The sequence below is a fragment of the Mus caroli genome, unplaced genomic scaffold (assembly GCF_978045245.1).
Source record: "Mus caroli unplaced genomic scaffold, Mus_caroli_1 scaffold_10, whole genome shotgun sequence".
Taxonomy (NCBI): Eukaryota; Metazoa; Chordata; class Mammalia; order Rodentia; family Muridae; genus Mus; species Mus caroli.
Genome location: NW_028227265.1, coordinates 73,109,129 through 73,128,139, shown reverse-complemented (window position 1 = coordinate 73,128,139; position 19,011 = coordinate 73,109,129). Strand labels below are relative to the sequence as shown.

Below are 19,011 nucleotides of genomic sequence, written 5' to 3'. Positions count from 1 at the left end.
GTGAGGTGTAACTGAAAATGTTAGGGCACTTTATTTTCATCATCGGTGGACAGGTTCCCCCAAAACTGTGGGTAAAGATTTGCATTTTACATTTGTTCCCTTCCTCCTTTCCCTTTTTCCATTGTGTGTGAGATTCTGACATCCTATGGTTCCCGTTCTTTTTACTAATCTGGATTTAGTGCTTCCTGTTTGAGGCACTGGGGACACAACTGTTGAAACAGACACACACACACACACACACACACACACACACACACACACACACCCCTCCTTCAGCTGCTGGTTTAGGTAAGTGGATCAGGTTTACATCACAACCCATTGGTGTCCCTTAGACACATCCCTGACCACCTGTCTGAAGCTTTTCTCTCCCCACCTAAGAGCTTTATGCATGCAGCTTTAAATTACTCCACCCCACCCCCAACACAGAAACACACAGCTTTTCCATAAAGTGACCAATCTGCTTAATAACAGAGGACAAAAATACCCTTGTATTCCATTTCTTTCTCAAAGCCCATGTTCATCTGCAGGATCTGGCGGTCCAGAGGAGGGTGCATCATCTCTCTTCCAAATGGCAGCGCTCATCAGTCAAGGGCTTTCCCGTTTAATGTTTAAATTAGTCAGTGTCCTCTAAGGACTTTTTATCCTTCTGAAACCTCCTTGTCATCAAGCAAACCTCAAGATTGGGAGGTGGGGGGAGGGGCTTATTACATCTGTCCTTTCCTGAGGGAGCAGATTTTCCTTCTCTAAGCCTGGATTCCAGACCCTTCCTACCTGAGATCCTTCCTGCCACTCTGATCTAGGGAAGTGGGATCCACCTAGGTAAGAACCAGGACCTTCTGGTACTGTCTGGTATTCCCCAGGATTTAGCAGACTTTTGTTGAAAGGGTATTTACTCTCTCAACTGGAAGTCTCTTCACAGAGAAGTTTGTCCCTTGATCACGGAAGCTGGCAGTTGTATGTGTGTATGTGTGTGTGTGTGTGTGTGTGTGTGTGTGTGTATTGTGTGGGGGGGGGGGTAGCGGGGAAGGGGAAGGATCATTCTATGACTTTCTTCCTGCTTCCTTTTCTCCCATTGAGCACAACAATTCAGACTTAATATCTATCTATCCCCTGATAAGAGAATTAAAAGTTTTCGATTAGCAACAACCGTGCCTCGAATGAACCTCACTAGCTATGATACTGCCACTGAGCAAAGCTAGAGGAGAGAGAGAGAGAGAGAGAGAGAGAGAGAGAGAGAGAGAGAGAGAGAGAGAGAGAGAGAGAGAGAAGGAAGGAAGGAAGGAAAGGAAGGAAGGAAGGAAGGAAGGAAGGAAGGAAGGGAGAAAGAAAGAAAGAAAGAAAGAAAGAAAGAAAGAAAGAAAGAAAGAAAGAAAGAAAGAAAGAAAGAAAGAAAGAAAGAAAGAAAGAAAGATCCAAAAAGGATAATCACATAAAGGCAAAAATAACCCACCATGAGCTGCTTGATTATTTGTTGTGACTGTGCGGTTTGATCTGAACCTGCCTCATCAGAAATAAAAATACATAAGAACACAAACGTTGATATGTTCTTCACACAGTGTTTGTTCTTGATACAGAGAGAAAAAGAAAAGCAATCCTGTTTGCTAACGAAAGGAAGAAGGTAAGTTGTATAAATACAGCTTTAGATCACAGAAGACACAATGTGCACCAAAAAGGCTGCCTGGCCCTTCCCTATCTTGCAGGAATTGGAAGCTCAGAGTGAATGAGTGAGTGGTTAGGACTTTCCCAGGGCCTCTTCTGGCTTCCCACTGCTGGAATTGGATGGTGGCCGAGCCTCAAGCAGCAGGGAACTGGGCTCCTTTTATTTGATCATTAAAGGGCCTGGGAGAACTCAGTAAGGCATCAATCCTCGTTCACCTCCCAGGAAGTGCTGACCACTTTGAAAGGTATGTGCACTTCAGACAGGATTCTTCTGAGTGTGGTGGGCACATAAGAAGTCTCAGACTTGGGCAGTGGTGGCACACGCCTTTAAGCCCAGCACTTGGGAGGCAGAGGCAGGCAGATTTCTGAGTTCGAGGCAGCCTGGTCTACAAAGTGAGTTCCAGGACAGCCCAGGGCTATACAGAGAAACCCTGTCTCAAAAAACCAAAAAAAAAAAAAAAAAAAAAAAAAAAAGTCTCAGACTTGCAGAAGGTGCAATGTGTCCCTCCCACCCCCCATCTTGACTTTGTGTCATGCAGAACACATGTAGTGGTCCAGGGCCTCACAGAACTGTGGGTGCATCCTGCTCACCTCCCAGAGAGTTGGTGACTATTGAGAAGAAGGAGCAGGAGCCATGTTCTCAGCCACAGCAGCATCTTGATCAATCTTGATCACTCATCCTGGCCTGAGGGTCAGCAGGGATCAAAGTCTGCAGAAACCGGAAACTGCACATCAAAGCACTTGGCCAACTGTGAAGGATTCCACAACAATGCTATGTCCTGCTGAAAATTTCAAGTACAAGGGCAATTGCTAAGAGAATGCTGGGCAGAGTATTCTAATTTTCACCTCTTTGGTTCCCATTCCCATCTCAAGCCGACTTTTGCTGAAGCTGTAGTTACATAGCTGTTTTCTCTTTCCTGCCTGTAAATTAAGCTGCCAGCAAATTGCCCTGTAGAATAAACTCTTTACATTATATATATATATATATATATATATATATATATATATATATATATATATATTATATAGAATTAAAAGAGGAAAATCCAAGAGAAATAACCAAGAATTATTGTCAGTATAAATGAGCTCATGAGACATTTTATTTTGTTTTAAATTAGTTTCCTTTTGTGTATATGAGTGTTTGCCTGAATGTATGTATGAGTACCATGCCCGATGGCTGAGAAAACAAGAAGACAGATCACCTAAAATTAATCCTGAATTAAGAAACACAAAATCATTGTGTGAGAGCAGAGGCAGACTTGAAGACTCCAGAAAAGGTGCAAGAATGTGGAACAACTTGGACGTAAGAAGTCAGTAATAACTGAATCTTGATTCTCACTTTAAGATAATGCAAAAGGTGACCCCACAGACTTTCTCTTTATTTAAAAGCTATGGAAGGGGCTGGAGAGATGTCTCAGCAGTTAAGAGCACCAACTGCTCTTCCAGAGGTCCTGAGTTCAATTCCCATCAACCACATGGTGGCTCTGATGCCCTCTTCTGGTGTGTCTAACAAGAGCGACAGCGTACTCACATAAATAAATAAATAAATAAATAAATAAATAAATAAATAAATAAATAAATAAATAAATTGGTTTTTAAAAAGAAGAAAAGTAAAGAACAAAATAAAAATAAAAGTTCACGGAAGTGAGATAGTCTGGTCATATCTTAACTGTAGGGAAGAATGCATGTATAGAGTTATGATGCAACATCTTACTCGAGCACTCTCCAGTAACTTTCCACCTAAGAATAGAGACGATGAATGTCCACATTTATGACAAATTACCTGCAGATATGAGAGGTTTCCTGGCTGAACCTAGAGAGGAGTTAAGTGCCTAATGTAAAAGACCAGTCCAGCCGAATAAAACATACCTGGTATTATGGGTACTGGTAACAAGATACAAGGGGAATACCCATTTTAATTGCTGTCATGTTAGAAGAATAGAAGGTTCACATAGAAATGAAAGACTTGTGTTGCTTGAAAAGTAGGAATTCCACTGACTAGCAGTAGAGGTGAATAAAGAGAGTGCCCCCAAAACCTGTCCCAACCTATCCTTTCCCCTTGCTAAATATCTTTCCTCCACTCTCCTATTCTACAAGAGTCTGCATTTCCTGGTGCTGCCCTTCCTGTCTCTTTTTTAGCCTCCTCCCCCCATACCTAGCTTAGTGGGCCCAGAACACCTTAGAGTTTCCTGAGGTGATAACGTCAGGGATCATGTTTCTTCTCTATTACTGTCATTACATGCCAGATCATCCCAGGCCTTCTCAAGACCCGACTAGGTCTCAAGAGCAAGCAGATGTAATTTATTCCCACAGAGGAACTATTGGGTGATTTAATGTACTCTCTGGTTCAACCTTCTATTGCTGCCCTAAAGCGGATGTTTTGTGTGCTGTTTAAACATAGGATGAGAAGCTAACATTTTAAGCAATTTCACTACAAGGTGAGCTATTTTCGGGGCAGGGACACTTTTAATGATGGTTCTACTCCTCACATAAGTGAATTCTGTTATTCTCTAAAACGGTACTGAAACACCCTACCCTCCCACCATTTTCACATAGTCTTGCTGCGTTTCTCAAACTAGCCTCAGACATGAGACCCTTCTACCTCAGCACTTGAAAATGGTACTAATAGCTGTCCATTGATTCCCCTCTCCTCTTCTGGTGTCCTAGGAGCACAGCTTGAAGATTACTATTTTATATGCAATAACTATGTCAAACATTCACCTTACTGAAGATATTAGAAACAACCCATTAGAGGTACAGATTGCATAGTGGGAAGCATCTTCAAGGACAACTGACGAAAACAACATGTATAAGATGCAGAGACTGAATGGCTCTCATCCATGGTTCATAAGTATAGTTATAAACAATGATTCCCAAGAAAAGCTCACTTTTATGTGTTCCTTAAACTAAGGTCTAGCTGTGTCACCATCTGTGCTGAGGCATGTACACTAGGCAAAATCACAATGAGAGGTCTGGAAAGAGAGCCACAGGAGCAGAATGCGGTGCAAGTTGTGGAGATATTTTTCCCCCCTGTTATCCCCATTTGGAGCAGGTCAGACTGCAATGATAACAGCTGCAGAAACAATTGGAGACCTTATTCATAAAATCAAAGGCAGCATGCCAGATGGCCACCAACCAAAGGCACTGAGGCTGGAGAGGATTAGCAAAAGCTGGTGCAATGGGGGAACAAACCCTCGGAGAATAAACATCTTTGTACGTCTGCTGAATTGTAAAAGTCAGAAGGAAAACAGTCTTAAACGTTTGTTCAGGAGGAAGTTTATCTGCAGAGAATGATTTCCTTTTTTCTTTTTTCCTCCTGATGGAAATAGCCTAAAAACAATTTTTTTTCGGTTGAAAATTTGGTCTGTTCAAGTTGCTCTGTAGCTTTTCTTGTCTCTTTTTATAATCTCGATGTGATACAGACATAGTAGGGAAAAGAGAGGATCTCTGCTTCTTCAGCTACCTTTACTTACAACCTGTGTGTTTGACAACTACTCCCTCGGTCTGAGTGGCTGACATACTTAGAAATGAGCTGCTCTTAGCAAGGAAAGTGTGATTATTTGGAAATATACCTAATGCTTTCTTGGTAAATATTAAAAGCATTATGACAATATATACCTAATGCGTTAAAAACTGAAAATGAAAGATAAGTTCATCAAATCAAAGTTATCATTTGTCATTCATATACATATAAATCTTGTGGCTGAAAATATTTATTTTGTATGACTATTTTGCCACCATACATGTGTTCACATGTACCTCATAGGTGCCTAGTGCCCTAGGAATCCAGAAGAGGGCATAGATTCCCTGGAATTGGAGTTACAGGAAATTGTGAGTCACTGTGTGGCTGCTAAGAACTGAAACTTGGTCCAATAAAAGAGTAATAAGTGCTCTTAACTGCCCATATATCTCTCCAGCTCCTCAAGACAATATTTTATAATGCTGAACTTTATACTTATGAGAGTCTCTGAGTTAAAGGCCCACAGAATAAAGAAAAAACTTTTGAAAGTCATTTCTGTACATGTTTATTGAAAAGAAAGTGGTCACCAAGAAAAATAACATGAGTTAGAACGTCAACATAAACTGAAATTGTGACGTAATGAGCTACCAAAATTCTAAACACAAAATATTAGTATTTTCTAAAATTCTGAGAAAAAAATATTTTCAAGTTTCTAAAAGTAATCTAAAACAATGTTTTAAAAAACTAGTGTCCGGGCTAGAGAGATGGCTCATCTGTTAAGAGCACTGACTGCTCTTCCAAAAGTCCTGAGTTCAAACCCAGCAACCACATGGTGGCTCACAGCCATCTGTAATGAGATCTGATGCCCTCTTCTGGTGTGTCTGAAAATACCCACAGTGTACTTACATATAATACATAAATAAACCTTTAAAAAATAGTTTCCATCAAATATGTTTAATTTCTAAGAAAAATTTAGGCCTTTGTAATCACTATTTAAATTTTGGACATTAACTTAAATAACAAGATTAGCAGTAAAAAAAAAAAATTCTAATTCAAGGGATTTATATCCAGCTTGCATTCCGGATTTTGACTGCACAGTGTGAAGAAAGAAAAAGGAAAAGCTGTCCCTGTCAGATAGTTTGGTGAATTCAAAGCAGTGATTTCAATAGCTAAGGTTTAGATTCTGAGGGACTCTGGCTTACCTAGCTGGGTTCTCCATTAACCAAACAAACAGCTTGACACTGAGCATTGACAGTATCATATACTATTTCAAATTAGAATTACTAAACACATTGTTCAATCATGAGTGAAATGTACTTTCTTCCAAAGCTTAACAGTTTAATATTATTTTTATAAGAAAAGAATTATCCTGGGTTCTTATTATTTCATAGTGTGATCCATACTCTTTAAATAATCATAGGACTGGAAGACATTTACCAAGCAGTGACAAGGTGGGTGGCCTGTCATGTCATTTCTAATATGTCTAAATGAAACGGAGATGCACGTAATTATGAGAAAAATTTCAATGCAAACATACTTTTGGAGAACTTGGACTGCTCCAGGAGTGGGTGATTTCTAAAATGAACCAGAATCATCCATTACAAATCAGTGACTTTGTTAATCTTTATATCAGCATATGTATCAGAAGCAAAGGAAATCTAGTAATATGCACTTGGGTCTGGAACAAATTAAAGTATCAGGAAAGAACAATGCACATCTGCATATGTGGTTTGTCATGCCTTAATTTCCCTTTAATGGTCATACACAGGAAGTGTTTGGAAAACCTGCTGTGTGTTCATTTTATCCTTCTTGCTTGAGGATGAAGGTAGTGGAGATTCTGTCTCAGCACTGAACAGTTTGTTCCAAACTTGAAACAATTGTACATTCCATCAACAAACGTTTGTGTGACATTCTATAAAGGATATGAGGTATATGGATTTTGTAAATGAGAATTCATAAGTAAATAAAATATTAAATGGCTTTAGAGGAGAGAAATGTTTGGTACAAAGTCCTAAGCAAACTAGAAAACCCTAGTTGTTATTTGTTTCTAATGGACCATCTTCACAAAGATATATATAAAAAAAGCGATGGCACTGGCTGTTTCTAGCAAGCCACCTGGTTGGTTGACAGGATTGGGAAAAAGACCAGTGTTGTAATACACATTTTTATTCCTCCAGTTTTAACGTGAGAACATCTTATAAGACTATCTAAAGCTAATCAAATGAAATAAGTTAATTAAATACCTGTTCATATTTCAAAATAATGGTTCAAACAGATGCCATGATACTTTGGAATTATTTGTTGGTCTTAATGAATAAATAAGTGGAAACCTGGATTGAATATTAAATCATGGATACTATTTAGACAGACTAAATTAGGGAGCAGGCTAGGTAGGGTAATGGATACTGTAGCTCCAGGTAATTTAGGAGGTAATGCTTAGAGATGCTAGGATGCAGTTTATGGCATGTCTGGAATGCCAAGGTAAAGACTTTAGACTTTAAACAACACAAATGGTATATTTTGCTCAGGATCTTTGAACAGCTGAGATTAGTTTCCTAATACTGCCCAATCAGAATTCGGATCACAGGTCTTCAGAGTCTAATACAATATTCTGGACAAAAACGCTGTGGTGAAGGTGGAGGGTTAGTTTGTAACGGTTGGAAGAGTAAGACTTAGGCAAAGAGATTAAACATTGAGGGTAACAAGTATGCTGAGGGTCCCCTGAGAGAGGGGTCGTCATCAGCAATTAGGCCTTCAGTTTGGTGTAACACTGGGTCTTTCTGTGTACGTCATGCTAGCCACAATGCAGCACCCCTACATCTGCACCACCATGCTAGACTATAACTGCAGATTCTTGAATGTCTGAGAAAATGCAGTTGACTTTAAAAAACACTACTAAGATTTGATAATACTGTGCGATCCATAATTTTTGAGTCCACAACATATGTTAGGATCTGTTGTAGGTCCTGGGATATAGCCCAGAATAAGCCAGGGTTCATCCTTCCTCTTTATTTGGTTGGCTTCTTATAAAGATAGATGACACAAGGTGACAGGTAATGAACAGACTACATTCATTGAAGGAGAAGAGTGAAAATCAGGAAATGTATAGAAACAGGAGGGGGGAACCCATATCCAAGCGGAGCAAAGCAGCAATGACACGTGAAGCAATTCTTTCCTCCAAACTAGACTAGCGTGTCCTCTCCAGGCCTACTACAAAGGGTCCGTTGCAAGGACAAGAGCAGGTAACTGATAAAGAAAAGTGGCCCCAGGCAGCAAGAAAAGATGGAATTAATCACCAGGAGTCAAGACTTATTTCTTGAGAGACAGCAAATTTTTGAGGCAAGCAGGAAGATGGAAAAGTTCAGTACGGAGGGACAGCTCTTACAGCGCAGAAGAAAACAGAAAACGTTTGAGTCTGGATGCTCTACCTGCGGAGGGCTAGTGAGGTTCAGGGAGGGCATTGATACTGACATCATTGTAGGTCAAGGTTGAAGACTACATTATCAGCCCTCATGTGCTCCAAGGTTATGTGGTGTGACAAATACAGTATTGATACAACAGCACCTGGCATAGTGGGTTAATTTGTAGAATGCCAAGAAAATCCATCACTGCCAATCTAAAAATACTCACAAAACATGACTGGAGCAGAAACCCTTCAAATCAGTTGTAGGAAGGGTGTTTTATTTCTCTTTTACATCATACAATAATAGGATACATCATTTGCTGATGTACGTGAGGCACTCTCACAAAACCTTTGTGTGCTGAAAATAACTATAACTCAAAAGAGATCAATTAAAGCCAAAAAAGTTTTTTCTTTCCATCTGCTTTGGGAATTTCTTTAAAATCACGTGAAAATGTTATCAACCTTCAGGGTCCCAGACTTCCTGTGAAAAGGACATACTTAAGAAAAAACAGCTACCAGCTAGAAGTCACCCTACAATCTGCTGTCCCTCGTGTTTTGGAAAGGTAAGAACTCAAGACAGAGGAAATTGGGAGTCAAGAAAAGGATCAAATCCACGGGGATATATTTCCCACACCAGTTCCAAATTAAAAGCAACACAAACAGGAGGATGGTTTGGTGATAGACTAGCTGGCTGCATCTGAGGTTCAGCGCTCCTGTGTGCTTTGGGGAAAGCATAATAGAAAGGTTAGGTGAGTGGTCAGGTCTACCTGGATTTCGGCTACCTTGGAGCCCCAGGAACAAAGGCCCACTCTCCTGAACAGAGGGAGCCAAACGAGGAAGTTCATCTTTCAATAGGCTTGCGGGATGAAGGGTACAGATCCCAAGCTGCTCAGATGATCATGAGAATTTATACTAGTGCATTTAACACCGCATTCTGTAGTTTCAAAAGTGCAAATCAGACTCCAGTGTCCAGAAAAGGGGCAACTGCTGCCGAGAGACTTCACTGTGTAAATCAAACTGTTCACTAGAGACTCGCGTTCATGGTGTGGGGCTGTTATGATTCATCTTCCGTGGTTTGATCTCAAAAGGCCAGAAATTATGCTGTTGCATACCCTGCAGAAACAAATTGTGACGACATCTCCATTTTACTGAATACGATCGCCTATTGTTTTATATCATGTGGTAAATTGCAGTTAAGTACAAAGAGATATTATGATTTAAAAATCTATCTACTTCTGTTATTGCTACATTTTAGACAGCATCAGAAGTCGGTCTGTCTTCATTATTATTATTTTTTAATTAAATTGTTCTATTAGATAACCTAAGCCTTTAAAGCCGTATATCCTATTTTAATTTAAAAAAAAACTCTGGTTGTGATCACTGAATAGAATTAAATTCCCATGTAAAATATGGGAAGAAAGGAGGTAAGACAAGGTCATATAGTGTTACCTGATAAAAGGAGACAGTAATATTTAAAATGAGGTAAGTGTTGCACCGATTTATGATGTATTTTATCTGCAGGAGAAACCATAGTTTATCGGAGTGTCATTCAGCTTGAATCGTCAGCTGTATATCTTTGACTTTTGAATGTACTGTTGAAAGGAAAAAGCTTTGAGAGATGTGAGCTAGGAGACAGATCAAAAGCTTAAAGCAATTTTGCTTTGCTAGTTCAAATATATTTTTATTGAAACATATTTTGTTGTCATGCATGCATAAATATTATATAGTATCAGTCAAGAGGGGGGTGAGGGTCCCAGATTAGCTGCGTATTGTTAACTGAAAGGCAAGCATTCAAATTTTCTTGCGAATTCTATAATCTCAGATTTTCCTTGCATTTTTTTTGTTTTGTTTTGTTTTTGTTTTTTAAACTTCTAATTTTGCAGTAGCGATTCTTTGCCATAGGTCAGGTTCACTGTAGACAATTCTAAGTTAAGCAATAAAGTTAAGGGCCATAAACTTTATAATAGGAAGAACTAATTAGAGTCTTTGGAAGCTAATGATAGTTTCGATATCATTTATAATCTCATATATATATATATATATATTCTATGTCATTAACTTTTGTTTTTAAATTCGTTTTTCTGCCACTAGATTTACATTCCTTTGGCGCTTTCCATCAGGAGACCTTCAACGTTGTTAAACAGGGTTGTAAACACTCTGTGACATCTCCCAGTATCTTTTGATTAAAACTCCTTATACTTTAACAATAATTTGTTAATTTGTGTTGCAACTATTTTCTCTCGCTTCATATTTTCTTGCCCGTGTTAGTATCTCCTCTTCAAGTACTCTTAGAATTCTGGAATGCATTAAAACCACAAATTCCAAATCACTCGAGGAAGTTTATAATTTCTAATATTTTATTTCTACAACAGTTGATTTTTTTTTTTAATAGGACTGAAGAAAAAAAAACTGTCACAGCAAACAGAGTTGCTAGGGATGAAGATAAAAACTAACTGTACTACCTTCCGAAGACAGGCTGAAAATTGATCGTTAGAGGTTTAAATGATTTAATCAAGAAAAGACAGGTGAGACAGAAAAGAGAGTCTACTCTCTGTGGTTTCTTCGTCATAGTTTTTAAGAGCTACAGCTAATAAAGTCATCAGAGTTAATTGGATTTTCTCTGTCTATTTAACTGATCGAAGTCTTAAGAACCAAAGTCTAAGATGTCCTCTTGTTCTTGTCATCTTTGGTATCCTGAGTACACAGAGCGAGCTGAAGTTTTAGAAGCAAAAATAATCAGGGCTTGTGCTTTACAAGCCAGAGGCTTCTCTCTTAAAGGCATGGTACCGTAGAGGACTGATTCTTCATTGCTAGTTTTCACCATTCCGTAAAGAGGAAGGACACTGATAATTCAAAGGATTTCATAGGTGATAAAGCAGCCTTGTGTTTTGAGTTGATGTAGCAATTTATAAAAGGAACTTCATACCTCATAGGGCCCTACTACTATTTAAAGAACAGCAGCCCGAAGGAGTCCGGTTCCTTGTACATCTTACCCAGCTTTATTAGGATGATTACAAAGGAACTCAGTTCATAACTCACATCCTTTCGTAAAACAGCAACTGTAAGCCAGCAAACATATCACAGATGTGCGTCTGCGTGTCTCTCTGCCTTGCTGAGGCCTTAGATAAACTTTTAAAGGTTTGTTTAGGAAAATCATTAGTTAAGGGCCATTTCACATTAACATACATTCTTTCTTTTGTATTTCCTTTTAAAGCTTGCTCAAATACTGTGTTTTCATTAGGTCTATCAGAAAAAAAATATTATGTTCCTTTCTGCATTTAATTTATTCATTCCCCACTAAAGTCACATATACTGCAGCTTATGGTAATAAAATGACTCGAGCCATTTTAACCATATTTTATACTTTGATATTTCAAAGCCTTTCCTCAAAAAAAAAAAAAATCAAACTCCTCTTTCACCTTTGGCAAGGTGTCTTATTGAACAGAGGTTTAAAGACTAAAAAGCATTTCTTTGTTTGGGGTAAAGAATCAAGTCTCAGGATTTCTTACATCTGAGCAAAGAATCTTTATAACTCATGGAAGTATCTAGCATATGCATTTATTATTAATATATTATTTTATATATAATAAGAACTGATAAATACAGTGTAGATAGAAAGCCAAATACTAAATACTAGGCTTTGTAAACAAAAATCCATTTATTAAGAGTAAATTTACTTATTCATAATATTCCTAAACTATTGCTTAGGTGACAGAAGTTACATTCGGTACTTTGCATTTTAAACTTACACAATATTAACAAGTGTTTTGATTTTCTGGGTTTTTTTCTTTTGGAAGAAATTGAATGTAGCACACGTGTTAACACTGTTGTATTTCATGTTCTACACATTGTTGCAACACTGAGTTAAAAGCCACAAGTTTCCATAATGAATGACACTGTGGAATTGGTAACAATTTAGAACAAAAATAATTTCTTCTTAGAATGATTCAAATTATTCTAAGAAAAACCCATTTTTGGAAAAAGTTTGAGTCCTTATTTCAAAGAAAGAACACAGAAAGAGAGAGAGAAGAGAGGGGGAGGGGAGAGAGATGGATCGGTCCATCTATGCTGTTTTCAGGGTTAGAAAGAGCCAAGAGCAAACTGCTTCTGGGTAAAAGCTTTTCTGTTAATTAAAGTAGTTATATTATCTGCTAGGTGTGCGTCATAAACTATATCGTAGTATCAACAATAATATAGCACTATATTTCATTAGGTGTGTCAATATTTTAATCAGATTATATATTCTTAGCATGGTAATATTTTATATAGCCCGTGTTTTGGACTACTAATGAATCATTTCCTACAACATACAGTTTTGACGTGAAACAACCCACCTTTACTGCACTTTGACTTGCTTCCCAACTTTTTCCTTTCCATCTCCTTACTCTCTGTTTTCTTGAAAAATGAACTTGTGTTTCTCGTCCCTCTGTTTACGGGTTTTTTTTTTTCTTTTTATATCTTTTAAAAGGTATTCTTAGTACATTTTTTCATACAGGTCACAGAGTGTTCACTTAGAACGTGTATTGGGAGGATCTGGGTGAAGAAGGAATGTTTCTAAGTTTTTCTTCCTTAGTTCATTAAGTACCTTTTGGTTAAGTACTCCAGAGATTTTATAAGTCAACCCAAGAGGATAACCTTTCTTTTTAAATTGTAAATTGCAAATGAGGAGATAGTTGTAGTGATTTTACTTATCATATTTCATGATTAGTTCATAATCTTTTGACATATTTTTTTAGACATTTCATTTGCAGTTATTTAGGACATACAACAACAAAACTATGTACATCAATAAATTTATTTCTAAAGATTAATTAAAAAATAAAAATCTTAGGTTATTAGACGCACTTTCGGGCAACCAAAATTTAAAAAGAATGCAATAATATTATGAAATTTAACCAAAATGATAAATCTTCAAGGACTATTACAAGTATAATTTGTACTGAAGTCTCTAAGAAAAGATATTACTATTCATGCTATTCATACTATTCTCTGAATACTTCTTTCAAATGATTAACATCATTTGTGGAATTTAGTAATAATTTTGAGCAAACTGAGTTTGTTAGAATAATTCAAATAGTTTAAAAAATTTTTGTGAAATGTTTGAGTTTCAATTCCAAAATAATAACACAGAAATAAAAGTTTCAGTTGTCACATTTAAAGCAAAAATAAGTAGCAAAAATACTCACATCTTTACACACACACACACACACACACACACACACACACACACACCTCTATCCATTCATACACCATCTTACATTGATCAACAACTATTACATGACTTATAACTGCCCCATGAAACTAACTTTATCATTTACATTTTATTATAATAGTACTACAGTTAAGAAAATAACAAAATAAAATGCTGTTTAATCTTTCAATAATACTATAAAACATAATAACCAAATGTGGTTCCAATTAAATTATTAACTTACTAGTTAGTACATGATTTTAAAATTAAACTTCCATTTTAATGCCATAAGAGGAAATTTTACCTGAAGTTATCCAATTGACTCATTATTGTGGGACTTATTTTTCTTTTTCTAGAAGCCAAAGAGTATCATATTGGTTGTGCGATTTTATTTTTATGTGCATTTTTCTAATCACTAGACATAATTGTTTTACAAAGGATAGGATTTTATGCCTTGAGGTAAATCATCACAAAAATACTCCGTCAGCTTTCAGTTTGTTATACAGGGAGGCAACTGCAAAGACGAATTATCATCTTTATTCGATACTCGTTCTTTCTCATCACTGGACACGAAAGTCTTTTCTTTCTCTCCTGTTACACTGCTACAGTTCCATCAGAAGATAGGACAGTGAAAATCTGAACTAGCTTTCACTGCGACTTGATGAATAGCGCAGAGCTTAGTGGAAAGGCTGAACTCCTCCATGATTAAAAAGCAAACCTTTAATGTAGTTTTTGTTTACCATGTCGTAAGTGCAGTGTTGGAAGTTACTGCCAAGGAGTCATCGGGAACAGGCATGGGTTCGGCAATGTCAGCCAGCCAATGCTTTGAAAATTGTTCAGTTCCTCTAGCCTTATGACTGAAATAATATCCAGTGGCTCCGGCCCCAAGCCTGGATAATGCATCTGTCCAGAACACATAATTACTCGGTCATAACATTCCCCCGGCCACCAGCCAACAAACCAATCAGCATTTCTTCCAATTCTCCAGAATTTTTGCTGTGTCAAACTGTTTGATCTCTAGGTAGTAAAAAATGCAAAAAATGGAAGGACACTGCACTGGAAGGTTTTAATTTAGAAGAGTTTCTCATGGAAATTAAAGTTGAAGAGAAACATGTTTTTGTTGTCATGACTGAAGTTGAAATTTTAATTTGGCATCCTCTGCATATTGTGTAGTTAGTTTGTTTTAACGCCACCACCTCACATGTAAGTTATTTTAGTGAGGAAATATTCTAAGAAAAAAACTAATGGTGAATGTATGTCCAGTTATGATTTATTTACAAAATATTAACAAATACAGGGACAGAAACATTATCCTTACAGTTAACACAAATATACTGTGCACGCATGTATTGGTGTGCATGTGTGTATATATTATATTTCTTCTATCACTGTCTGAGGGTAATTACGAGAATGTTTACATATACATACATATGAGTGTGTATAGAGTTCCCTTTTACACAAGTTTATTACATTTGAATAATTGGTAATCTGATCCTTTACAGTGTTCTAGATTAAATTACCTTATTTTGTCTTCTGTCTACAGACTCATCTAAAGTATTTTTAAATGGATTTTTGGAAGTATTTTTTATGATGTAAAGTTTCACTGAATATGTAAAGTTTGAGATTGTTGTAAAGAAGCAATACATAGATTTAGGTCACTAGAGGAAACAAAAAAAGAACATTCTATACAGAAGAAAAAAGCATGGAAGAAATGTTAGGGAGAAGTAAAATGGCCTGTCAGGGAAAGCTGCTCCTTTGCACTGTGAAGGGCTCTTGGAGAATAATGTAATTTGAAGTAAACACAAGAGTATGTCTCAAGTTATGAATTGCCTTGATATGCAAAATACAAATGTATATTGTACCAGAACATCTAGGAATAGTTCAGGTTGTTAATTTATTGTAACATGGAAATGTTTTCTGGTTTATGTATTTTTTCAACTTTATTTCATTGACTGTTAGGTATCGATTACAATACACTTCTTGGCACATGTCTGATAGAAACAGAAAGATGTATAGAATTAATTTGTTCCTATAAACAGTTAGCAACTTTTATACAGCATCACTGATTTGTCTCAGACTGGTCCTCACCTATTTGTCTCATACAGGCACAGACCTGCAAGCAAATGGGGCCTGGAAGAAAGAGCAAAAGATGACAGAACAGAATCAATTTTATCTGGTTACTTATCATTCAAGAGGAGAGGCATAATCAATATTCTTTTGAGATCTTGGATAAAATTGTGCAATTATGGTTTGAATCTGAAACATTCCATGGGCTCATGTCTTTGAATACTTGGTCCCCACATTATGACAGTATTAAGGGGAATGCTAGGATTTTTGAGAGTATGAAGCATGGATTGCAGAGGTTTGTCACTGGGCATGGGCCTTCAAGCATTATGGAGCAACTCTGCTTCCTCTTTAAACTCTGCTTCTTGTCTGGCACTGTGACGTGTTTCCTCCCCGTCCTCCATGCCTTTGCCATGACTTATCAAACTGAGAGTGAAAATGAATGCTTTCCCAAAGTTGCTTTTTCCTGATATTTGGTCACAGCAACAGAGACATAAACAACACATGTGTGTACCAATGTACCTAGATATTTTCAACCATTTTCTTTCTATACTGTATCATGCACATTTTTTTCTATTGGCATTCATATTTTCAGTTCATGGACTCGTCTTCATGTCCCATTTCATTCATGGTGATAGTGGATGCACATCTTATTTTACAGACCTTTCCTTTTTCTTTCTTTCTTTCTTTCTTTCTTTCTTTCTTTCTTTCTTTCTTTCTTTCTTTCTTTCTTTCTTTCTTTCTTTCTTTCTTTCTTTCTTTCTTCCTTCCTTCCTTCCTTCCTTCCTTCCTTCCTTCCTTCCTTCCTTCCTTCTTTCCTTCCTTTTTTTTTTGAGACATGATATCATGGAGCCCAAGATGATGAAGCTTGCTATGCAGTCATTGTTGCTCTTGAACTCTTGATTCTCCTGCCTCTACTCTTGCATGCTGAGAAACAAGCAGGCATCCCCACACCCAGTAGAACATCTTGAATTATTTACTAAGACACTAGGTAAACAGCACATATAGACTACTTCTAAGACACAGTTGTCTTCTCACATTTAGAGACTGGATTTTTAAAAAGACTTATTTCTTTTATGTGTATATGCATACATGTGGCAGCACATGTGTGCTTGGTGCCCCAGAGGCCAGAAGGGGGTGCTAGATGCTGAGGAATTGGAGTTACAGGTCAACCCCATGAATGCTGGGACTTGGGTCCTCTTTGAGACCAGTAAGAGGCCTTAATTACTGAACCATTTCTCAGGTCCCCAGTACTTGGATGTTCATAATATGAAAGGCAACTTGAGCTTCCACTAATGTCAGCACAGTTAAAGAGAGTGATTTTTGTGGAGTAAATACAGAGTACAGAAGACACATGTATAGCTGTAATCTGTATCTGTATGTCTAAATATATCTAAAGAAACATATCTACCTTGAAAAGAAAACATCTTGAAGATCGATGTAACACTTTAAGGAGACATACTCATCTGGGCATGGTGGCCTTCAACCCCAGTGCTCTGTAGGTGAAAATCTCTGAGTTTGACATCAGTCTGCTCTACCAAGTGAGTTCCAGGATAGCCAGGGCTACACAGATAAACACTTTCTCAAAAAACAAGAACAAAACAAAAAAGAAAGACAATATTAATTCATATTAAAAAGGAGGCACAGTATTAGTGAGTTAGCTTTACCTTTGTTATTAATACACTTAACACAGTGACTTCTGAGAATTCCCACCAAATACAGAACTTTTCATTTCATCTTTTAAGAAAGTCTTATAGCTATAGAATGAAAGTTATCTCTATCTATATTATCTATATGTACATATCTATCTATCTATCTATCTATCTATCTGTCTATCTATCTATCTATCTATCTATCTATCTATCTATCTGTCTGTCTGTCAGTCTGTAGAGACTTAATATCTTCCTTGAATTAGTAGAAACAATATGAAATTAAAAATTAAATGTATTGATTTTATTTGATGCCAAATAATAAGATTATTTCAAAATATAAGGAATTTATATTCATTTAAAACTTAATGTTTCTAAACACAGTAAGTATTTGATCTTTTTAACAAGAACCTACTTGGCCATGTTGATGAGCAGCAGCTATAATGGAAAATAGGATTCTAATGTGAGAATAGCTCAACTCATGACTTAATGGTATACTAGGATACTGGTAGAGACCTGTGTTTTAATACTTGAACAGATCCATGAAATCATTCACCAGAGAAGGTTTTTAAATTAGATATTAAATTCATGTAGAATGTTTGAGTCAGTGTCTCACAATGTGATCTAGGTAAGTTTTGAACTTGCTTCTTCTGCCTCTAAAGTTCTGGGATTTCTGGTGTGCACCACCATGTTGGACTTGTTTAGAATGTAAATTAAGTTTCATTCTCTTTTATTTTACTGAATCTTTGAGTTTTCCTCATTGGTACATTTTTTTGTCGGCCTAAAAATTAAATATTTAAAAATGTATTCAAAGTCATTTATTTGTAGATTCTTAATATCTAAAGTGATGCTTTTAAGATAGTAAGCATAAGGTAGATACATGCTGTATGGTATGGCTTAATTATGAGAATACCCAGTTTACCACAGTTCCTTCAGAAATAGATGAGCACTTATTTAGAATCCATTTCATATCGAACGAACCCCATGAATATTTCCTAACCTATTATTTATGTATGATTACTTTCTTATTTAGGGGTATATTTGTTCAATATAATATCCTTTTATTCTTTTAAATTATTGTTTGTTATTTTATAGATGTATGAATGTTTTCCCTGCATGTGTGTCTGTGCAACATATGTGTGCAGTGCCCATGGAGACCAGAAGAGGGCATTTGGATTACCTGGAACAAGGATTACAGATGGCTATGAGAGCTGGTGTGGTGTTGAGAATCTAACCTGTGTCCTCAGAAAGAGCAGCCAGCACTCCTAACCACTGAGCAGCTTCCCCAGTCCCTACATAACATCCTTTTTAATTATGCTTGGGAGTAAAACAAAGTATAAACCAAAGTCAACATAGCTGTATTATTGAGACAAATTAATTTAATTTTTTTTGAGTATATGTATGTGTGATGGTTTTTGGTGCCTGTGGGACCCTGGAGCTGGAGTCATAGGAAGTTGTGAGATATCCAATATAGGTGCTAGGAACTGAACTCATAGACTCTGCAAAACAAGGATGCATTATTAACTGCTGACCCATGTCTCTAGTCCTCAAATCATTTGTTTAACTTGACAGTGCTTTAAGAGAT

At 36.9% G+C, this 19,011-nt stretch overlaps 1 pseudogene; it reads right to left on the bottom strand.

Annotated features, from left to right (window-relative positions):
- Nucleotides 1-1,071: 1,071 nt before the first annotated feature.
- LOC115031860 (U4 spliceosomal RNA) lies at nucleotides 1,072-1,197 on the bottom strand (annotated as a pseudogene).
- Between the last annotated feature and the right edge of the window lie 17,814 nt (nucleotides 1,198-19,011).